This window comes from Amphiura filiformis, chromosome 2 (assembly GCF_039555335.1).
Source record: "Amphiura filiformis chromosome 2, Afil_fr2py, whole genome shotgun sequence".
Lineage (NCBI taxonomy): Eukaryota > Metazoa > Echinodermata > Ophiuroidea > Amphilepidida > Amphiuridae > Amphiura > Amphiura filiformis.
This window is the reverse complement of record NC_092629.1, coordinates 31,010,749-31,016,436: the sequence shown is the minus strand read 5'-3', so window position 1 is coordinate 31,016,436 and position 5,688 is coordinate 31,010,749.

Sequence of the window (5,688 nt, the reverse complement as noted above, 5' to 3'; positions counted from 1 at the left end):
GCTTATTTCTAGCATACTTGTTTCCATCAGCAAAAAGCCCTCTGTCTCAGACCAATGAGGGGCCTTAACACGATCCGTCATCCGAGGTTTGTCACGGGAGTGTAACTTGACAGTCTTGATGGAAGGAATGTGTCAATGCCCCCACTTAGAATGTGATAGAAGGCATTTGCCTTGGATTGTACATCATTTATGTCATACACTTCAGTCCAGGTCTGGTTCTGAATCCACAGACCGAAAGCTCTGAGATTAGAGTCCTTAATTGGTTGGATTGTCCTGGACTGTATAGTATTGATAGGTTTAGACTGAATGGGAAACCAACTGACACAGTTGTGGTCGCTTCGACCAATGGGAGATCTAACACTCGGGCGCTTGTACAACTCCGAAAAGTCAGAAATGATCAGATCTAAAATAGCACCCTCTCTTGTTGGTAAATCGACAACTTGTGTAAGCTTGTTTCCCAGACATAATGACTTTATATTTGTTCTATTAAAGTCTCCTTTTCTCTATCGATTTGCGTGTAATACTAAAAAATATTGTCACGTGTTCCTATGTAATAGCATGGTAATATTCGTATTGCGCGGACTTGGATGTCGACCTTTTCCCATGATACATCACGATTACATCGCAAAATTACCAAGCTGGCGGCGCCCTTATTGTGAATAGCCAGAATTCAATTCAATTCAATTCAATTCAATTTATTTTTTAGGGAAATACGAAGGGTGTATTATCTTTTATGTACAGGGGAAAGAAGAATCACACATTGCACACTAGCAAAATTAAAGATAAAATTACAATGGAAACAAACATGGATAGGCCGATTTACTAGAGGAAAATTTCCGGACATACCTGTCTAGCTAGGTATCGAACCCTAGCCATCTCGATTACGGTGCAAGCGCTCTAGCCACTGAGACACACATACTGTCCCTAACAAACAGGACTCAAGTCTAGTACTTTTATATAGTACTTTTATATAGATATGAGCATTATATGATGGTAAATACCCCAGCAAACACAAAACGTTTTCGACATCAAAAGGTTATAAAAGGTTGTCAGAAATGTCGGGTTATATAAAGGGTATATTAAGAGTATAAAACGTTTTCATAACCTTAAAAAACATTTTTGATACAGCTATGGCACGATTTAGGGTCAAAGTAAAAGGTGAGGTTTTTGGTAAGGATTTATGAAGAAAACATTGAACAGGTAAGGAAAATTGGTAAGGTTTTATTTTCTTACCTCGATATTTTTACAGGTAAGGAAAACTAGCTGGTAACATTCATTTTCTTACCTCAAATTATTTTGACAAATACGCCCCCTATTGGCTATAAAGTGACAGGTAAGGAAAATTGGTAAGGATTTATTTCCTTATCTCCAAAAATTAGCTTGTAAGGACTTTTTCCTTACCCCGAAGAAAATAAGCTTCTGTATATAATGGGTGACTTTAATATAAACCTGTTAAATAATGACGTTCATGAATCAACTGGCCGAATTTGTAGATATGTTGTCTTCATATTCCTTGTATCCGAGTATCATCAAGCCAACTAGGATAACACGTAAGTCAGCAACTCTTATTGGTAGAATATTTACCAACAATTATGCTAAGCAATCATCTGGTATCCTAATGTATCATACAACGTTTTTATAGATAAATTCCAAGAAGTGTTTGAAGAATGTACCCAAAACAAGTGCTTAAAAACATAACGCTAAAAACAAGACGCCAAAGGCATCTTGGATAACCTACTAATTGTTGAAATGTATACGCAGGAAGAACAGATTGTATAAAACAATCTATGCAAAAACCTACTAAAACTAACGTATTAAGATGTATCGAAACAGATTAAACTCCTTAATAAGGAGAGCAAAACAAAACTACTGCAGTTCTCAACTGGATAAAGAATGATACAACATGAGGAATACCTGGAAAATCCTGAACTCAATACTCAGATGTCCAAAAAAGGTACAATGTCAGAAGTTTGTAAGTAACAATAAGACCTATACTGAGCCTAAAGAAATTGCAAACAATTTTAATGAGTTTTTTGCCAGCATTGGTCCAACATTAGCTGGAACAATCAAACATCAAGGTAAAGATTTTAACCAGTACCTAGCTAATAGTTGTAACTCTACATGTTTTTTCCAACCAACAGATGAAAATGAAATCTTGAAAATCATCAAAAAACTGGGTAACAGAAAAAGCCCGGGTCATGACCTTGTAAAATCTGACTTAGTAAAATTGGTTGCAGCTGAGATTGTGTATCCGTTGAAATTAATATTCAATAAGTCACTCTCAGATGGAATTGTACCAGATACCTTAAAAAAAAGCAAATATCAACATATATGGCGGTATTGGATTTTATTAAAGATGTAAAAAATGCTATTGATGATAATATGTACACTGCTGGTATTTTTATGGATTTATCGAAAGCTTTTGATACCATCAACCATGAAATTTTATTACACAAACTATATCATTATGGCTTTCGTGGTGTATCTCATAAATAGTTTGAAAACTACCTGTCACAGTGCTCAATCATCCTATGAAAATGTACTTTGTGGAGTGCCACAAGGGTCTATCCTTGGTCCTCTTCTTTTTATTATATATATGAATGATATGTAACACATCAACACTTTTATCATTTATACTGTTTGCTGATGACTCTGATAGTAATATACAAAAATTATGTGATACTATGAATGGAGAGTTAAAAAGAGGTTGCAAATTGGTTCAAATGTAACAAACTGTCTTTAAAGACAAATCTTATGTTCTTTGGAACACCTCATCAGACCAATGATATTACCAATGCTTATCAAATATAATATTGATGGATGTAAGTTGACACGTGTATATGATGCAAAATTTCTTGGTATTACTCTAGATCATGACCTCACATGGAGGTCGCATATAATTAGTATATGTAAGACGTGCTGTAAGAATATTGGTGTACTAAACACTCTCAAACATTTCTTACCAAAACCCGACATGTACCAGTTGTTCTGTACCCTTATCTTACCATTCTTAACTTACGGTAGAATATTGTGGGGCAATGCCAATAAAATATTTTGGAAAGAATTGTAAAGAATTGTAAAGCATCAAAAAAAAGAGCTGTAAGGGTCATCTCTAACAGCTCCTATTTGTGTCATACAAAGCCATTGTTTGCAAAATTTAATATTCTTGATGTGTATCAACTTTATAATAAGGAATTGGGTCTATTTATGTACAAATACCACAGGTGTCTATTACCAAGATCTTTTGATAATATTTTCATCAATATGAAGTCTATCCACAATTATGATACAAGAGGTAAAAATGATTATCGGGCTGAGGTCCATCGACTGAATAATGTTTTGTCACTAGGCTGTGGAATAGCTTACCAAAGGAGGTCAAAGAATCAAATTGCATCTCCAAATTCAAAACTGGTATTATTATAATCATTTTAGTGGTCACCTTTAAAAGGTGATCACTAACTCTTGATTATCGCATACATGTAATATTTCTGTTTATATTCTATTGTACAAGTTACTGAAGTTGTTGTTTATAAACACTTTAAAAAAGTTAAGTGTGTGCTGCGTAAATAGCTTAGCGATATTTCTTGCGTGTACATATGCGCCACTTTGATCGCGCGCATAAAATAATATACACGCACCTAGTGATTCTAAACTGACGCACAACACGCTGAAATTCAAAGAGGTAGTGAGGTAGAGTTGGGCGTTGTTACAGGACGAAAGTTAAATAAGACTACGTTAAATGTTTAGAATGCCTAGAATGCCTGTTATTATAATCAAAGATCATCTAGCTTGCGTCTGACCATATCTGTCAATCAAGGTTGAACACAGTTTATTTACGAGTGTTGTGATGATTGATATACAAACCATATTAAAATTTGCCAATTGGAAATGTATGAATGAACTGTGCGCCGTACGCGTTGTTAGCTCCGAATTTGGAACATCACGGTAGTCGCGCTCGTCAAAGGTTTGCTGCATTTGACTATAATGGGGAACATGTTCAGTAATGGGAAACTATCTTTCCCGAAGGCAACACGTCAGCAATGCCTAGAAAAGTTGTTTTTTACTTTGTAAAATTGCTTTTTATATACATGAATGTTTATAAGTGTAGCTTGTTACTCTGTTGATGTGCTGGAAGAAATCAAATCAGATCAAATCAAATAGCAGCAATTGACCCCCAATAAACAAATAAAAATTCATTTAAAAAGGAACAGGGCGAACAAATGAGGAAGTGTCAAGATAAAGGTGTAGTTATTTTATTGTTTGAACTGTTTCTATAATTCGCATCGATCATAATGAGTATGTTTTTACGTACCTCAAATGACAAGGACTACGGTACTTAGCCTATGATCTTGCAATGAGACTGTACTCAGTGTATGGACAGTGTAGCCTATTTGTCTAATCATTTTGGCTATTTAATTCTGACCATTGTGATTAAAGCAGGCTTTCAGATTGGTGAGCTATTGTGTACCAAGTGATAAGACCGGGCACGTATAATAAAAATACACTGGATAATTCATGACAGCCTATTTACTGGCAAAAGGTGGGCCAAATAAATCTTAGTTGATTCTTGAACACAATTTAAGGGATGTGCCTATAGGAATAAAGACCAAACAAACATATTCTTGTTTATGCCGTAATATTGTAGTCTTTCAACCCTTTCACAACTTCAGCTGTGCAACTTACAAAAATTCCCGCTGAAAAGTGGTTCTTTTAATTTTAGAAAATAAATGAAAAATCGCTCTGGACTTTTAGTACTGATTATACTGTAGACGATCACAGACTATTTTGTACTGATCATACTATAGACTATTGTGACGTCATTGCCAGACAGTTTGTCTGTATTATGGCTATTGTTCCTTGTCTGGAAATATGTTCGGACTTTATGTTATGTTCAGGGGCCGTGTTTTTAAAACTCCCGCCTCATCACAATAAGGCATAGGACAGTGTACTGATCGCATTGAGTTCAGTCAAGCATATATTCCAGACCAATTCCTTTTCGCCTCATTAAATATGTGTCACATTAGGTCAGGGACGCTATTTATAATGGTTCGAATCCTTTTATTTGAGGTCAATAGATAAAAGAGAGGCATTGAATTGAATCAACACAGGTGTTGCTCTAGATATGATCATCAAATCTCCCATAGCAGATTTCACACAGGAGGCGGCTCTTGCTCATTCATAGCGCTCAAAATTCCCTATTGTAATAATATTGGTGATGATGTTACAATCTTAGCAGCGGATAGGTGTGCGCCGTGTTCGGCTGCAACCGGCCTAGTTGATTCATAGCGCTATATAAATCTAACATGAATTTAATTTTGTATATATATTTTCAGGGCCGGATTTACCTTTTTTTGGGGCCCTGGGCCAGGCCAAAATTCGGAGGCCCCAAACTCACCGTGGAGAAGGCATGTGCAATCAAGTGACCAAGTTTTGGTTTACAAATAAGGAGGGGCCTACAATAAGATGGGTTTTACTAAGACATTTGCGCAAGAAGCGCGAGAAACATTTCGATTTCAGACAATTTTAGCCCAAAATGAAGGTGAATTTTGTTATAATTATAAAGGCCAGTGGGCGCGAAGCGCGTAAAATTTGTAATGTTAGCATATTTTGGTGCAAAATATGGTGTATTCGGGCTAAAAAGAAACATGCACATGCCAAATTGGGGCCCCTAGATTTCGGGGGCCCTGG